Consider the following 19,004-nt stretch of genomic DNA (forward strand, 5'->3'; position numbering starts at 1 on the left):
AAACAGCAATTTTTTAAAAAAGGATAAAATGTAAATAAAGCTTTGAAAAATAGAGAAATCAAAATATATCATGTACAGGCACAAATTTCCCACGATGAGTATGATCATTATGTATATCTAAGACATACTTAAACTTAATTATATAAAAAAGAAGGCAGAATCTTACGTATAGAACAAGGATAAGAATTACAGAAGACTTCTTACCAGGCACTATCCAAGCCAGAGTGCAGAGTAGAATACTTAAAATGAAAGAAAAAAGAAACTGCCACTAAGAACTCCTTGTCTACTGAAATTCTCTTTCCAAAATGGAGGGAAAATAAGGACTTTCTCAAACAAACAAAAATTGAGTGAGTTCGTCATCGTTTTTTTTTTTTTTTACCGGTACCAGGGATCGAACTCACGACTACACGCTTGCAAGGCAGGCGCTTATGCCACTGAGCTAAATCCCAAGCCCGTGAGTTCATCATCAACAGAGCTGCCATGCAAGAAACACTAAAAGTCCTTCAAGCACAAACAAGTACATAAGTCAAAAACATGGATCTACAAGGACAAAGAACAAGTCTCAGCAAAGGAGTAAAAAATAAAATCTGTTATATTTCTTATTCTTAATTGATTCAAATGAAAGAAAGAGACTCTTTTGGACAATGTGCATAGAATTAAAAAAAACTATTTTTTAAAAGTCTGGTATATCAATACATATCGCAAAGTTTTAAAAGAGCCCTAGACATTCAACTAGCCCAGTGATTCAGAGCTTCCAGTGATACAACACCACTGCACTAGCCCAAAGGCCAGTAAACTAGAGCCAATGGGACAACTCCAGCTTGCGGCCTGTTTTCCTAGGTCAAGGAATGATTTTTCTGTGTTTCGATGGGTTAAAAAAAAAGTGGAAAGAAGAATAATATTCTGTGACATGTGAAAATCATATTAAATTTGAATTTGTTGTTTATTATTGTCTCTAACTGCTTTTGCACTGCCATGGTAGAAATGAGAAATTACAACATAGATTGAATGTCTTTAAACAAAACGCTTCCCTACCCGGGAGACCTACGCAAGCACTTTACACTGAGTTGTAGTTTAATGTCACCTGCTGGTTAGTAACAGGGACAGCATCAGAGCTTCAGACTTAAGAGCTCGAATGCCTCTCCTTTTACATTTTGTATGGGTTCTAAGATTAACCGTTTCTAATACTACTCACTGTGGGGCTGGCAGAAGTAATGTTTTATCATTCCCCTATTGCACACGAAAGAGTGCACGACTGCTACAGAGAAAGCAGGAGTGACAGAGACACTGCCAAATTTATACACCAGAAAAGGATGACTAAGAGGTGGAGATGATGACATGTTCCCAGGGGCCCCGAGAAGAACAGCTCTCTCATTTGCTTTGTATCGTCTAAAGAATGCTAGTTTTATGCCTTACAATTTTATTACTTCTTTCTTATTTTAAGAGTGGTAAAATTATTATGCTTATACCTTAAAACTAACCATTTAAATGTAATACTACAGAGTGCATAACTTCTATGACTCTATAATGCATACACTTGTATGACTCTGCACACATTGCAGCAAGAGGATTTTTTTTTTGAGATAGCAAAACTTAACAGAAAAATCTATTCATAGAGTTCCCCCAGCCAGAAATCAGTCAAAGACATAAGCACTGAATAGATTTGGAAGGGAAAATAGTACAATTAGAATATACTACTTGCTACAGTGAGGCACTACCTTATAACAAAGAAATCTTTCTACAATGAAGCTCTACCTTATAACACAGAAATCTTCAAAAACAACTATGAATAAAATCTAACAGGAAAAGCTCCCATGGCAATGAAGGCATAAGAGGCCAAGATTCAAAAGAAAAAGATAAGCAAAAGAATGAATCTAACATTCTGTGTAACACAATACTTTAAGGCATTTAATCAAATTCAACATCAATTCATGAAGAATACCTAGAAATTTTTGAATGTTATGGAACTTACTTAGTCTGATAAAAAAAAGTTGCAAAACACAACAACCATAATATCTAGTAGTAAAACTTTTCTACTGAGATTAGAAATAAGACAAGAATGCCCACTGTCACCACTTCTACTATTATTTTTAGAAATCTTAGCCAATGCAACAGTCACGAAAAGAAATAAAAGTCAAAATGGTTAGAGGGGAAAGCAAAAATTTCTTTAATTATGCACATGGAGTTGTCATAAAAATCTACACAAAACTTCTAGAATTAAGAAGTAAATTTAAGAAAGTCACTATATACAAGATCAATATATGAAACTCAATACTACTTCTATGTATCAGCAAGAATTACCAAAAATATGCTTTTAAAGCTATAATTTAGCTATAAATAAATACCAGGAATGCATTTTAAAAAGGTGTGTAATGTTCTTACAACATAGATGGATACAAAATAATAATTAAATGAAAGATATAAATAAATGGAGGTACACTTCCTATTAATGGATTGAATTAGTCAAAAGAGTAATGACATTAATTTATTCCCAAATTGGGTTAGAGATTTAATGAAATCTCAAAATTCCATCAAAAGATGATTTAAAAATTTATACATAATGTAAATGACTAAGAATAACCGAGCTATTCTTAAATAAGAACAAAGCTGGAGGCTACGCAATATTAGCTATCAAGACCTATTAAAAAGCTCAAGTAATTAAGACAGTGTGGTACTAGCATTATTACAGACAAATAGACACAGCACAGAGACAGACACAGAGAGGTCTGCTCACCCAATTGATAACAAAGGTGATGTTACAGAGCAGTAGAAAAGATTCTTCAGCAAGTGGTGCTGAATTAATGGGATATCCATATAAAAAGCAAAAATAAATGTAGATTTTTACCTTATATCACAGACAAAAATCAAGGCCAGGTGGATTTTGTGTATAAAGATAAAAAGCAAAATAATAAGGCTTATTTAAGTTAAAACAGAGTAGACTTATGACTCTGGAGTAGGCAAAAATGTCTAAGCAGGCACTGAAAATAGTAATCATAAGAGATTGATAAATTGGATTAAAGCAAAATCTATTCATTAAGAGAGTGAAAGGAAAGTCACAGATAGGAAAAATATTTTTAATTTATAGGATGTATAAAAGCACTTGGAGTTTGTTTTTAATAATAATCCTGGAGCTAGGGTTATGGCTCAGGGGTAGGGAGCTTGCCTAACATACATAAGGCCTTGAGTTCAGTCCACAGCATTGCAAGAAGAAAGATGGATGGATGGATGGAAGGAAGGAAGAAAGGACGGAAGGAAGGAGAAGGGAGAAAGGAAAAGAAAAGGAATCCCACAACTCTACAGGATACACAACTCAATAGAAAAACATGAAACAAACTTGAACAGGCACTACAAAAGACAAATGAAAATGGAAAAAGAAACAACTTACACTCTTCCTTTCCAATCTGGGTTCAGCAGAATGGATCCAAAAAAAAGAGGACCAAGAGAAGAGCCATTCTGCCATCAATGAGGCAGTGACCAAAAATATTCTACCAAGAAGCACATCCTTGAGCTGGGGTTGGTGGCACATATATGCAATCCCAGCATTTGGGAGGTTTAGGCAGGAGGATCGCTGTAAGTTAGAAGCCAGCCTGAGCTACATAGTGAGTTCAAGATCAAGGAGACACTGATATATAGGGAGACCCTGTCTCAAAAAACTAAAAAAATAAAACAAAACAGAAGCACATCCTTGGTGTGGACACTCACAAACATGCCTAGTACACGCGAAGAGATCTGGAATCCAGATATGCACATCCAAACAGGATCAACAATGCTCCCTGGATCAAAGGAAAAAAAATGTCCCGTATCATAGCCCTGTGTATGTGAATGGAAAAAAATGTAATGAGAATGAAGATTCACCAATAAGCCCTTAAAAACTTTAGTAATCTATGTCCCCACTGCCGCTTTCAAAAATCTACAGAAACTGTGGTTAGGAGCTAAGTTCTGATATTAAATAAAGTTATCAGATATGACAAAAATGTTTAAAAGTCATATTGGTCACCAGAGAAATGCAAATTCAAATGACGATGAGACACCACAGCAGACACACAAAATGTCTAAAATTCAAGTTTGACAATCCCAAGTTTTATAAAAATATGGAAAACAAAAATGTTCATAAAGTGATGATAGGAATATAAATTGGTACAGCCATTTAGCACAACTCTTTGTAAGAATCCAAACATAAGCACCCTCCATGATCTGTCAATCCAGTTTTAGATATCAGCAGATATCAAACAGAAATGAATTCATATGTGTACCACAAAATGCACAGAAAAATTTCTGTAGCAGTGTTTTTAATAGTTTTAATAGTGTTTTAAATATTTTTTCAGAGATACATACTATTTTTTTTTAATTTTATTTAAGAGGAAAAAGAGAAAAACACAAAACAAAACAAAGCAGTGTAAGGGTACACATAATACAGAACTACAAAAAAAAACATAACAGTAAGAAATCACCTGTAAATAGATTACATATTATCATCTTGGAAATAGTTGCTCAAATCACAGTATCAAAGAATACAAAGTGGACATTCAAACAGAGAGACTGCAAACAGCTGTGTTCAATGATCCAAAAACATTAATATAGTCAGCTATTTAACACCCCTAAACACACTTGCAGTTATATCCGTTAGAGCTCTTTTTTTTCCCCCTCTCTTTTTTACAACAAAATTTACACATTTTGGATTTTATTACTCCTTAGTTCTTATTACTTTTTTTTGGGGGGGGGAGAGAATAAAGTCAAATATGGCAAAACAAAGCTGTCAGTCAAAACCAAGGATAGACATAGCACATGATGTAGAACAGAGTACAAGGTTATCAACAATGGTTATCAACGTTGTCTCTTGTTTCCTTAAAAGATACATACTATTTATAGACAAAATTTATATCTAGTATTTGCTTCAACATAACAAAAGTTATAGAGAAAGTGAATATAAATAAAGATGAAACAACGTTGATTATGAGTTGATGTAGAACATGAGTGCTGGGTATATGCTTCTCATATGTATTTCTCAATGGTGAGGACTGAACTGTTACCACTGAACTACAACCCTTTGTCTTAAATTATAAATAATTAGCACTGTAATTATAAATAACAATATAATCAGGACTTCCTGTTACGGTTTCTGTCTGGATGTCTCCTAAACCCCTCAAGCAATCATGGGGGCAGGATTCTAGAGTTTGTGATCAATTCATGGCCCATTGCAGGGATTATGGGTACTGGGTGCTATATCCACCTTGGGGCAGGCAGCCTGCATACAATATAAGGAAAGGAGAGTCTTCTCTCTCACTCCTCTCTTTTTGCTCTTGATGCTTTTGCCTTGTCTTCCACCACCCAGAAGTGTTGCTCCTCTGCCATATGCCATCCTGCCTTGGAGCCAGCTGATTATGAACTGAAACCTCTGCAAACTGTAAGCTAAATAAACCTTTTCTTCCTTAACTTTGGCACTGGGCATTTTGGCTCAGAAATGAGAGAAAGTAATTAACACAATTCCAAAGAATTTTATTGCTCTTTTAAAAAGGAACTATACACATTAAATATTCAGTGAGGATGGTCTTACCACTCCCTGCACTTGGTCATGTGAAGCACTGACTGTACCAGCAACTCTAAGGGTCACAGCCACCTTCAGACCCCAACCCCAGGGGAGCTATAGTCCAGCTCTAGACTTTATCAACTTCATGACAATATTCAAAGCAACAGTAACTGAATTTGTGTGTACTGCCAGCAATTTTAATGTTTCAAAGATTAAAGAGTTATACACACTTAAAACACATAGAAAAATAATACAATCAGGACTTACACAAAGCGAGTTTTTATAAAAGAACTTCACTACAAGAAATATGTCTTTAATCCTAGCACAAAACTGTGGAAATATACACAGCAGTATACATTTAATAGAAAACACTTAATACTTCAAAATGCTGAGTTGGGAGGCATAGAGTATGTTCTAGTTTACTCACAAAATGGAAAATGTCCCCAGTATCCATCATAGTCAATGAATAAGTATTTGTGAAATATCACAAAGAATGCTACACATCAGTAAAAATTAATAAACTGCCGCTGCATATCACATGAATTTCTCCATGTTGTGCAAAAGCAGCTAGAAAAAAGCTAATTGGGTGCACATACCTGTAATCCCAGCACTCTGGGAGGCTGAGGCAAGAGAAATACAAGTTCAAGCCCATCCTGGGCAACTTTGTGATTTAGTGAGCTCATATATCAAAAAAAATAAAATAAAAAGGTCTGAGGATATAGCTCAGTCCAAAGATCCTGGTTCAATCCTCAGTTTACTCCCCCTCTTCCAACCCCCACCCCCCAAAAAAGAGGCCAGAAAGAGTCCACACATGTAGGTACTATCAAATAAAATATATATTTACATATTTCAAAATATGAGAAAACTATAGTATTAGACATAGTGTCCAGTGTAAGTTAAATGTTAATCCCTGAGGAAGTAAGGTGTGTATTTACTGAGAGGATCCATGAAATGGTTTTAAGGGAAAGATAATAATATTCCATTTCTTAACTTGGGAGAAATAGCATGAATATGCTTACTGTTTAATAATCCACTGGGGGGTGATTTGTATATTTTCTTAAATATTTTATACTTTGATAGAATTACACCTTTAAAAAGAAGAGGAAAACTCAATGCAGATCTGGGATAAGGGTACAATTCTAGCTCTCAGGGTAGCACTTGAGGCATCTCATATACGTACAGCAATGCTAAAGGTGATAGAATGGCAGGGCTGAATTCAAAGCAATGGAGTGACAGAGCCAAGGTCGTATCTGTCACCATTACATGCACTCACCCCTTGTTGCAATAGCCATGGACCAAAAGCAGCAATCACTGAATGAGAAGTAGAAATGAAACTGATTCTGACAATAACAAGAATGCTCTGCAATATCTTCCAAGAGTTGGAAAGTCTTCCACAGTACTTCCCACAGTGGCTAGAATTCACAGTGGCATTTGTTCTTAATAACTATCTATTGTCCAACAAATAAAATCCAAGATCAATCATCCTAATTTAGAAGACTGAGGAAATAGCTGCTTCTAGTTCCTACTATATTCTGCTATGAATTAAAAAGTAATGGTCAACTTAACACCAGCTGAATTAAATCAGCATGGTTCTGAGTGTAGATGGCCCAACTGAAGAAAGTTGCCAGCATGAAGGAAGAGATGGAGAGGAAAATCTGGCATGGTCAGTTCTCCTAAGCGATGTTGTTGGAGCTGTTGGATCTCCTGGAGGAGCCTGTGCTGGTTTCCCTGATATGAACTTAGCCGTTATCATCAGAAGAGCTTGGGACCTTGTCACTGAGAATGGCTGCAGTTCATTCTGGAGGAGCTCTGGTCCTTACTTTGAGCATTGTTTCCTGGATCCAGAGGGGAAGATGTTTGCTGTTTAATCTCCAGGAGAAGCTCGTCACACTGCCTTCCTGATATGTTGGTCAGATGAGCACTGGACCTGATTGTTGCTGAGGATGGCTGTGGTACTTTTCAGGAGAGCTCTGGTCCTTATTTTGAGCACTGCTTCTTGGCTCCAGTGTAGAACCCTCAACCTACTGGCACAGATCTTTCACGCCGCTGGCATAAACCTTCTAGCTTCCACCACTGACCTTTGGGCTTTCCCAGTGCAGATTCATAAAAGAGACTTGTAGGAGTCACTGTCATGGGCTCTAGACCTCTAGTTGGATTTAAGCAGGATATTACTGTGGGACCCAGGCCCTCGGCTGGATTTGCTAGATAGACAGACTTCCTGAACTTTCTTTGTATTGAACTCTGGGTGACCATAATAAAATAATATTATAAATTTTGTGTCCTGTATATAATTGTTCCCTTGCAACCCCTGACTACAACAATTCCCCTGTTACACTGGCTTTTGGTAAAGAAGGCTGGGCTGTGACTTTCCTGGACAAGGTACCTTATCCCTGGGCACACAAACTGGACCAACCTAGAAATGTGACTAATCAGTACCCAATCCCTTCCCTGCGGCAGAAATAAGGACAACAGAAGAAAGGAACCCTTCCACTGGGAGATAGCTATGTAGAAAGGGTATAAGGGTAGGCACCTATGAACACCTGTTTTTTCTTCAGTATCATAGAAGAAAGAAGAAGCCAAGTGTCAACAAAGAGTGCAGATGATATCATTTAAGTGTCTGGGTCCAGCGAGGCTCATATCTGAGTTTACTCATGTTTAGTTGAGGTGTGATCAGATGTTTTTGTCATCGTTCCAACTCAAGGGGTCTTGTGTTCAGGAGAGTCCTAAATAGTCAGCATTATCATCACTGCTGTCATCTTATTTGTGGCATTCAAGTTTCTCCACAGACTGGCCCACAACTTTCATTTCTAATCTTATCTATCACTTTTCATCTTCGTACAGCCAATCTCAACTACAGAAAACTTTTCTTGGCCAAGAATTTTCAAGAAACAAAGTTCAATTTAGCCCTGTCTATATATAAATACATTGTTGGTAACCAACTGAGTATTCCTGTGAAGGAACATTAGAAAATATAAGAAACCGGGGATCAAAACTACATTTTTTTAAGTTGGAGAGGGGTTTGTATTGCAGATGGCAGGCAGGTTTTTGCAGAGAAGCTCTTGAAAACTAAAGACAAAAGAAAGCATAAAAACCCGAGACTGACACCATATGCTTTGTTATGGTGCTAAATACCCTCTGCAATGGGGTGAGATAGCTAAGAACTTCCTAACCAGGCAAGGCAAGTTAAATAAAGCTTGTCCAAGGTCTCACCTACTCTACCTGTGAGACACAGGCAGATTTAGCAGCTGCTGGTCAATACTTCTTAGTCTGAAAGTCTGAAAGGCACTGAACATTTGGACAGAAACTGACACGGTGGCAGGAAATGCTCAATGCCTCAGAACTGTTTTTGATTGCAATACAGCAAAGCTGCTTGGAAGTGTTTCACTGCAGGAAGTAACTAGGATTCACTGTGGCACCTTTATCACCAACACAAGGTGAGTCAAATGTCACCATCCTCTACTCTTTTTTCTCCCATTTTACTTTCAAGAAACATAACGAATACTTATTAAACAATTTAGCCTCCACCTGAGAGTCGCCTATCCCTGCTTTTACTTAAGATTTCACTTGAGCTCATCAATGCAGATTTCTCCTGCTAAAAGGATATCTAAGCCCCTAGCTCTCAGAAGGGGCCGTGAAGTATTTATTTTCTGCACACTCTGAACTTTGTCACCTCTCTCCTTTTATTTTATTTGTCCTCAGGTCCAAGCTTGCTACCCTGTCCCCTGTTCCTATCCCTGAGGCACTAAGCCTCTCAGTCTTACAAGGTCCTATTCATCCACTCAACCCCTTCCCTGAAACCTCTCAGGGGGAAGGTTCCATTCCATTTCAGTGTGCCTTGCCTGTACTATGCTGTTTCCCTGTCTTTTTCCTCCAACAAAGTTAGAAGTTTCTTGAACACAGGAGCCATATCTGAATGATTATGATCTAGAAAGGGAGCTGTGACTGTGGGCCTCACTGCCTAATGCAGAGAAGCAGAATATAGATGGGCAAGTGCAGCAGGTTCACAGGCTAGCGGTGCCCTGGGCTAGGACGCCCTCCTCCAAGCCAGAGGAAAGCTGGCCATTCACTCCTGGTATTGTCTCCAGGCAGACTGAGGAACAACCTCAAAGCAATCACAATTTCCCAGGCTTATTCTGCAACTGGCAAGGATGTAGACCAATAGTGTTAGTCCACTTTGTCTCATGTCATAGACCTTTGTCTATGGGCAGAAACTAGAAGCCAGGCCCTGAAACTACCTGTTGTACTGAAAATGAAAATGCCTTCCCTTAAAAATTCTAAAATATAATCAATACATTTATTCTTTGTGAATGCATCCTTTCTATTTTGACCCACTGCTGAATCAGTCATTGTATTAGGATGTATGGTCAGCAAAATAATGACCTCTTCCTGTTTGGTTTGGAATTTGAATACAAGCAGCACTTACATAGCAGTTTAAGGGAAAATATACTGAATATTTTTTAAGTGGTTATCTATTTATTTTGAGAGAGAGAGAGATCACAAAAAGATAAAACAAAACCAACTCAAACAACTGTTTCTTTGGGGTTGGGTAGCACAGATCTACATTATATTTTTCTAATTGGAATAGCTAATGATTAAAAATGTGACACAGGCATTTTCTAAACAGCATATCTCCTTTGCAGTAATACAGCCCTGATTTGTCCCCAGCATCTTCCTAACCTTGAAGTCCAGCACTAGTTGACATTTGTCATCCCACTTGGGTGGCTGTTTCTCTCTGACAAAAGAGAAGGGTTATTGTGCACCCATATATCTATAGAAAGGGGTCAGAGCACCTGGTGTTTCAAGAAAAAAAATCAGTATACATATATTTATGATTAGGAGTAAAAACCTAGTTTAACACAAACAAAACACGTTTATAAAGAAAAATACAACTTAAGTGACCCACTTGTTTCCCTCATTCACTTTACCTTACTGGTCCATTTCCTAGTGCTTTTCCTGCTTCACTCATTGTACAAATCATTCTTAATTAGTATAAACCAGAATCTGCAACAGATGCTGAGGTTATAACGGGGAATAAAACAGTTCCTGCTCTTCTGGAATGTGTATTCTAGTGGAAGGAGACAGGCAATCTATAAATGAAGACATACACTGCGATGTCATGGTGATAAAGCTATGAAGAAAAATAGAGCTAAACATAGAACTGGTAGGACAATAAAGACCACTGCAGAGGTGGAATCATCAGGATGATTTTGATTATAGAGATTTTAGCCTGGTTCTTTTTTGTTGTTCTTTTTCTTGGTGTGTATGTGTGTGTGTACACATTCGTGCTGGGGACTGAACTCAGAGTCTCATACATACTAAGTATAAGCTCTACTACTGCCATCATCTGTTATATTAGTAGATTAGTTTGCATTCTAAAAAATAATTCAATAACCAATTATTATCAACACTTCTCATCTGAAAAATCTTGCCCTTCTCTTTCTACTTATCTATGAAACTTTCTATTTTCCAAAGTCCTGTCTTCCAGATACATGTTCTCTCTCTGAACTGAGCCACTCTTTTACTTCCAGGCTCTATCATCTATTTGTTACTAAACCTGAAATAAAACTCCATGCATTCTTTCCTAAAGTCACTTAACGTTCTTTATTGCTAATTTTCTATTTATTTCTATCACCTCTTCAAGGTAACTGAAATTATCTCAAGGATGGAGATCTTTGTTTACTCTTTGCTTTGTGGTATAGCAGAGAAACTCAGGACTTGGGGCTCAGATAAGATCCAAGTTTGAATGCTATTTTCTTCACTCTGTAACTTCTTGATTTAGGACAGTGATGGAGAACCTTTTAGAGTTTTCAGTAATACATGCAGCCTGCTGTGGCCAGAGGTTCACCACCACTGATCAAGGGCAAATATCTGAACTTCTTTTTACAGCTTCATTTTCTCATCTGTAAAATGGGAACAATACCTCCTAACTTCTGTTAAGGGCTTTAATCTATAAAAAGCTCTACAGATGCTGATTGTTGCTCTACAAGATCAGACAACCGTTATGATGGGTCACAACTTTCTAGACTGGGCATTTTTTGTTTAGGCAACTGATTTTTATCAAGCATTTACTATGTGTGTGGCATGTAGCTTTGTGCTAGAGAAGGAGATAATACCCCTCCAAAACAAAAGTAAAAATCCAGGCAAATAGACCCCAGTCAAGTAAGGAAGACAAATGTTAATCTGTCATTACAAATCAAAATGAGAATCTCACCACATTATGGATCTGAAATGGATCTAGGTTAAATCACACAAGCCCTAAGAATAAAGGATATAACCACCCACAACTTGTGTCCACGTCCATGCTCATCCACCCACACTGAGCCTCAGCAGCCCGTGTACCAGCACCAACACTAATCCATACTTCCCTCTCACCCTTGCCCGCAGCTGTCACTCTGAAAGTCAGTAACTCAGCCAACATTTGCTAAACACCTACTCTCTGCCAAGCACCGTAAGACACACATCAAGGATATGGAAACGTAAGACATGGATTTGCCCCAAGTGGCGGTCACTCTCTAGGTCAAGAGGTATCACTGCTGCAGTATTCTTGTTTTGCCTCTCTTCCTGGTGCCAAATGGCCTCCAGGATCATGGATGCATCTCTGGTTACCACCAAAGAGAACTGCCTCCCTCTGCTCTCTCTCACCTAGCTGTCTGGCCACTTGCTTTCTAAAAGTCCCTTACAGCTATGGGGCAGGATTCTGAGAGGGACTTGGGAGTTCCCCAGTGCGAGACTGATAGATCAAGTCCTCAAGAAAAGAGGGGGAGAGCTATGCCTTCATATATCTATTTCCCAACAGACTGCTTATCAAAACTATTAGAAAACTGATAGAGAGCTGGGACAGCTCTTCATCTCAAGCGCTTACATCCCATTTCCTGTCTATACAAAATGCTATGAACTCATACTTAAGATTTTTGCTCTTATTTTACAGATGAGGTACTTGGGGTTCAGAAGCAATGAACAGAATTGTTAGATGCTTGTGATGCTAATGAGACCCAGGTGACTTGGATACTTCCAAAGGATTCTACTACTAGCTAATGATCATGCAGTAGCCTTTATCTCAGCATATGCTGTGTAATGCATGCTTACACTTGAGCAGGAAAATATCCTCTTAAGAAGGGCAGTTGCCAATGACTTATGGAAATACACTCTGTGAAAATGTAAAGGGGATTGTCCTTTGGTGGTTTCACTAAGCAATTTAGAGAAGCCAAGACAACTCATTTCATTGTAGCAACTCATTTTAATTGCCATCAGTAAAGGAGCATCTTGTTTGTTCGTAGTCAAGTATTTATATATTTTGAGGGTTTCCGTAAGTAAAATGAGTTTCATTGTACCCTGTATTTCTAATATAGAAGTCACAGAAAGTGATTCAAAAAGTAGTAATATAAGGATCATCAAAATTTCTAGATGAAGTATTTTAGCCTGTTGGGAACACCTAGCTGTCAAATATATTTACTCAGGGGCTGGGGATACAGCTCAGCAGTACAATGTCTGATGCAAGGATGTGAGTTCAATTCCTGGTACCAAATATATATATATATATATATATATATATATATATATGTATAATTTTAAATTATATACAATATACATATTTAATTTCAGTGGCAGGCAAGGTAAAGAACACCCTCCTTTGGTATCAGGCAGGCCTAGATCTGATTTCTGATACTGCTACTTACTAGCTTTGTGGATATATGCAGGTGAATTTCTTATTTCTTCAGCCATAAAATGGGAACCTATCTCATAGGATGATTGTGGTGCTCTAATGAGCATTATTATGCCTTTTGGGGGAGTCAGATAACAATGATGTCAATGCTTGCTTTACTTGCTACTTTGGTAATTGGGATAGTTATTAGCAAACTTCCCCTGTCTTTTTTTGGAATACAGTCATTCTTTGGTATCCAAGGGGAGTAGTTCCATGTTTCCCACAACTACCAAATGCCTGGATGCTCAAGCCCCTTATATAAAATAGCATAGTATTTCATCCAATTTATGAACATTTTTTGTTATACATCAAATTATCCTTAGCTTACTTACAATAGCTAATAAAATGTAACTGTTCCATAAATAGTGGTTGATGCTTAATGACAGTGGGAAATTCATACACGTTCAGTAAAAATGCAATCTTTTCTGAATATTTTTATCTGCTGTTGATTGAATGTACAGATGCAGAATCCACATAGAGGCAGAGCCAACAGCATGTAGAAAATGAATTCACTCTTACTGGTCTCAGAGACCCACATATGAAGCATTTAGCAAGCTTCATGGTTTGTAACATATCAAACAGATACTCCTAGTTATTTTTAACATAACTCACTAAGTTTAACGTTCATTTTAACTGCCTACTCATAAGCATTTGTGCTTTGCTTGCAGTTAGAAAAACTAGGTTTTATGACTGATAATTACTCTTATGACAGACTTCATGGTTCCAAATTCTGGATAGCTACTTGCTTTTACCTTGATTCATTTGGAAAGTTTTCTCCCTATGAAAATAGCTGATATGGATTGAGCCAGTGTTTCCAGAACAACCTATTGGCAGGTGCCTTACTGGGTACTGGGTCAAGGAGAGCAGGAAGACAGAGTGCTTTTGGCCCTGTGAACCCAAAGAGCTATCCTGTGGTGTTCATGTGGTCAGCATCACCTGTGAACTTGTTAGAAATGTAAATTCTCAGGCCCCTCTCCAGGCTGACTGAATCAGAAACTCTGGGGGTGAACCCCAGCTGTTTGCATAAGCTCTCTTCAAACAAAGATCATCCTGATCAAATGTCAAAGCGACACATATGTCATTGAGCTAAATCTGAAAAAGTTTATTGAGCTAAATCTGAAAAGTATTATTTGTCTTTCGAGGAAACAGGCCCAGTGGCCCGAGGCCACAGGAGAAGCTGATGGAGAAATTGCTCTCTGCGGAACTCAGGTCTCCCACCTCAAATGGCCAGATTTCTTTCTGCTGCTTTTCTCGTGCTGTATTGCCTATGTCTGATGAGGAGCCTCATGTTATTGCCAACCCAGACGTCAAACATTAGTTTTCAGAGAACTAACAGAAAAAATCTGCTCTCCATGAAAATAAGGACCGCTAAGAAAAATAAAAATCTGACCTATCAAAATCACTCAGTAAACTAGCAGCAATAATACAAACCTTTAACAAGTATCCTGCTTCTGTTTATAAGATTAGAGATGCAGGAAAGGGAAACAAACATAATGTCGATGTGACTGGAATAATATCTAGAATACAGTTTGAAAAAATGTTAGTAGTGGTTCACCATCTGCGGAGGATTATAGATAACCTTTCCCTTTTTTCTTTGTATTTTCCTGAATTTTTCCCAATAACTAAATATTATTTTTCTAATTGAGAAAAACAATAGAACTGTTTTTGGAAATGTTATGTCACTCAACATCAAAGTTCATTTTATATTTCTATTCCTGCAGGACAGTATGTATAGTAATTATTTATGTCATGCCATATGTCACAATGAAAATTAAATTCAGTAAATATATTCCTTCCAGCTGGCCTCAAAAATGAAGAGGTTAAATGCATTCCTAGGTTCAAAGCACTAAGAATTAAGACAAGCTAACTGTGAGGTTAAAGGAAAACTTAATCCCAGTATTCAGAGCTCAGAGTGTCCCTTTTGAAAAAATATTTATGTGACACACAGTTCTTTACTCATTATCTCCCTGACGTTTAACCCTTGGCATAAAATAGAGTATGTAGCAAGTCTTGGCAAAGTCTTAGGAGTTCTGGAGATAAAATGCATGGGAGGAGATCAGATAGGTAAAATACAAAATAATAGTACTTTCACTACCAAAATTTTGTCCTTGTGGGGCAATACGACATTCCAGATTACTGGTAAATTCCATTGTCCAAAATATCTCTAATTTTTTTCTTTCTCAAGAATATTTGCTCAGATATTTATGTTGGATAGCTTACTCTATAAATCAAAAATAGATAAATAAGACTCATTTAAAGAGACATCTCTGCCACAAAAGCATTGTTGTAATGTTTCACTTGATAAAACAAAATGCTTCAAAGCAAAACCAGCATTGCTGTACTGAAGCCCTCAGCAGTATAAATTCAGTGAATGTTAACTGAAATTTCTTAAAGGAAACAGGAAGTTAAGAGCCAATGAAATGAATGTGGAAAAGGAAACACCAGTGGCTATCTCCGTCATCAAAATAGCTCACAACAGCTGACCTTTCTAGAATTTGCAGCCTTTTTCTGGAAAGGATGAATTATTAGGAGTATATCCTATGCATCTTATAGTACTGTATTCAGATAAAAATTTACCTTATTAGTAGCGTCAGAGAAATCAGAATGATTTTATCATCTTGGCTTTCCTGGTTCAGCATAAAAGCATTAGTCTGAGGTGTCTCTCCAAAGTCTCCATTGTCACTCTATTCCATGCTTCCTTTCACAGTGTAGCCACACCCATTACAAAATTACTAAATTAAGAATAAAGAATATGCAACTCACAGAAAGTTTCCCACCAACAACACAGTGCCCGTTCCATATAACTCCCCATCTGCCTATGAAAGTGTTGGACAGGAGCCTGTTGACAACAATACAAAGCTCAACCGCTGTCCTTCAGTGTAACAATTTCTGACAAACCACAGAGAGAGAGAATGATAACCCATTCCCTAGCACCATTCGGGTACTTGCAAGTCCAGCTGTTCTTTTTCCCCTCCTCTCTGGATCAAAAAAAAAAAAAAAATTACTATTGGGTTACACCTCATCCTGATTGTTTCTGCAGTTTGACTATGGAACTGCTAAAAGGTATTGATCAGCAGATGCAACTCCCAAACGTTGATAAAAATGCTAAGTGAACAATTGCGAGCCAACAAGAGGCCTCGAAATATCTTCAGCATAGGAATGCCAATCATCTCAAGAAAGAAAACAACGCAACTACTCTGTCGAATTAACAACAAAAATACAGCAGTTTTCATTCTGAACAAAATTAATTTTTCTGAGCCACTTTTAAGGCAGCCTGGAAGTGTCTGTAAACAGGGTCTTTACATGTAGTCCATCTGCTGTCTGAGCGAGTACCTGCGGCTTCCTAGCCTGCTGCACTTCCCAAAAACCAGACCTCTCCAGCCGCCCCTGCCCCTCCACACCTCACCACAGAGACTCCCTCTGTTTCCTTCCAAACCACAAATGGGCAAGAGTATTCGGAGAAAAAGTTCACAGACGCCTGCTTTTGAGGTATCTGCCCTACCTGCGACCACAAAACCGGAGGGCTCGGAAGTCCCCTGGAAGCTCCTGGGCTCTGCTCCCTCGTCCCGGTTGGTGAGCGCTTCACACCCAGAAAGCAGGAACATGATTTATATGCAGACCTGCACCCGTCCCACACAAGTCCGCACGCCAGCTCGCCTAACCACTTATGTAAGCTTGTCTTCCACGGTCCCAAACCGCAGACACACACCGGCACCTGTCACGCACCCGACAGGGACCAGCACCCACACCAACACAAATCGCTGGGGCGGGGGCAATGCCTCTGCAAACCGTGCTTTCCCCCATTAGTTTCTTGCCCATTTTGTGTCACAACTACAATTACCTTTAGCAACCCAAGAATTGCTTTGACTCGCCGGCTTCCGAATTTCTCCTAAAGCCAGGCTCGCGACAGGTTCATGCTAAAAGCTAGAGAAGCTCCGCGAGCCGGGGACTGGCGACCTCTGGGGGGCGGAGGGGAGTCTAGTCCGCGTCCGCGCCGCTCCGCAACGTCTGGCCGCCTCTTCCCCGAGTTTCCACCCGTGGCGAGCTCGGGGGCTCAGCGAGCGCGCCGGGAAGCCCCGGGCCCGCCAGGAGGCGCGGCGGGTCGCATGGTGCCGGGCGCGGGGCGCTCGGCTGTCTCCGGCGCGCTCCCGAGCGTCCGCCGGTCGCCTGCTCCGCCCGCTCCGCTCCGCTCCGCTCCGGCCGGCGGATGCGGGGAGGTCGGTCCGCCCCCTCGGCGCCCGCCGGCTCCCGCGGCTGGGGGCAGCCGGCCCCCGGCGTCCGGGCGGAGCTCTCGCCGCCGAGCAGGGCCGAAGCCGGGAGCTGCCCCAACTCTCGAGGCCGCCCCGCGAGCTGCTGCAGCGGCGCCCGCTGTCGGGTGCGGAGCGGAGCTGCAGCCCGCGCCCCGCGCACCTGGGCGCCGCACCTGGGCCCAGACCGCCGGTCCCTGGGGAGGCGCGCGGCCGGGCGGGGCGGGGCGCACTCACCTGGGCCCAGCGCCGCGGAAGGCAGGTGCGGACCGGGGTTTGCCCCCAGGAAGAGAAAAACTGGGAGTCCCTGGCGCTCGTGCAGCCACCTTGGAAACTGAGACAGGCTCGTCAGGCGCTGCTCCTGGACGGAAACTTTCGCGGCGTCACGGTGATCTTAGAGATTCCTGGTCCCCAGGCCTGTGCCCCGCAGCTTCTGGATCCCTCTCTGACGTGCAGCTGGCGTCCTTTGAATTAAAATGGGCCACCATGATCGTCAGCGATGTTGTTCCAAACCCTGTCCTTTTCATTTAGTCAGCAGTCATCACACCCTGTGTTTGAAATGTTTTGTGATTGTTCTTCTCTCAAAACTCCACCAAAGAACTTTCGAGAAAACTTATACAAATATTCTTCCGGAAAGGGGAAAAAAAAGTTAAAGGTCGAGTGAGAAAACATAAGTTAAACTGACCACGTTCTTTAATGTGGAAATTTGGACTTCGATGCTTTAAGAGTTAGGAAGCTGGGGATGGAGACTGGACAAAAGTGTTGGTAATGGATGGTAGCCAGGGCATTTGTGTGCTTTGTTGATGTTATTAATAACAAGAAAAATTGGAGGTTTATTTTTGAACTTACTGTGTTGTCATTTGGGGCCGCCGAGGACCTCGTTATTGCCTAATTGCCTTTAAGAATAGATGAACCGGACTCATTCATGTTTGTGGGTGGGGATTTTAAATTTAAAAGTTTTCTTCCCAAATTACATCTTTTGTCATTGTTTCTTATGCCTGAATATGTAACATACAAGGAAACAACACCAGAGAAATGCAAATTGAGAGAAATTCAAGTAAATATCTTTTGTCAGGACTGTGGAAGTAAAGATTGACAGAGACTCCAACAACAGCTGAATGCAGCAAGTGATATTGAATGAGGTCCAAGACCTGCCTGTAAATGATATTGATGGCATAATCAAGGTAGTTTCAAAGGATTCTACAGATTAGAGAGATTCTACACATTAGACAGATTAGATTAGACCCACGTTATTTCCTGAAGTACAGAGAGTCTTTGTTTGTGAGAATTACACACTGAAGTAGAAAAGGGTGGCTATGGAATGTTCCCAAAAGGCCACGTGCTGATGGTATGGTCCCTACCTGTGGTGCTGTTGGGAAGTGGTGGAACTTTAAAGAGGAAGCTAGGTCATTGGAGGCTGCCCTTGAAGGGGATCCTGGGACCCTGACCTCTCTCTCTCTCTCTCTCTCTCTCTCTCTCTCTCTCTCTCTGAGCCATGTGGCAAAAAGTCTCCCCATCCCACCCCACT

General features: G+C 39.9%; 1 protein-coding gene across 10 annotated transcripts in view; it reads right to left on the reverse strand.

The window, feature by feature from the left end:
• Positions 1-17,853, reverse strand: part of Rgs6 (regulator of G protein signaling 6) — a 613,466-nt gene extending 595,613 nt beyond the window's left edge. For 5 of the 10 annotated variants that reach the window (XM_013155229.3, XM_063241040.1, XM_063241039.1 and 2 more), the window contains exon 1: positions 17,071-17,241. The gene's annotated coding sequence lies outside the window, so the exon portion shown is untranslated. Of the gene's footprint in view, positions 1-16,731; positions 17,003-17,070; positions 17,242-17,713 lie in introns of those variants that run through there. The other 5 variants (XM_063241036.1, XM_063241035.1, XM_063241037.1 and 2 more) reach the window with 4 other exon arrangements.
• Positions 17,854-19,004: the final 1,151 nt, after the last annotated feature.

This window comes from Cavia porcellus, unplaced genomic scaffold, assembly GCF_034190915.1.
Source record: "Cavia porcellus strain 051 isolate PalLab524CR breed Dunkin Hartley unplaced genomic scaffold, mCavPor4.1 scaffold_31, whole genome shotgun sequence".
In the NCBI taxonomy this organism is placed as follows: Eukaryota; Metazoa; Chordata; class Mammalia; order Rodentia; family Caviidae; genus Cavia; species Cavia porcellus.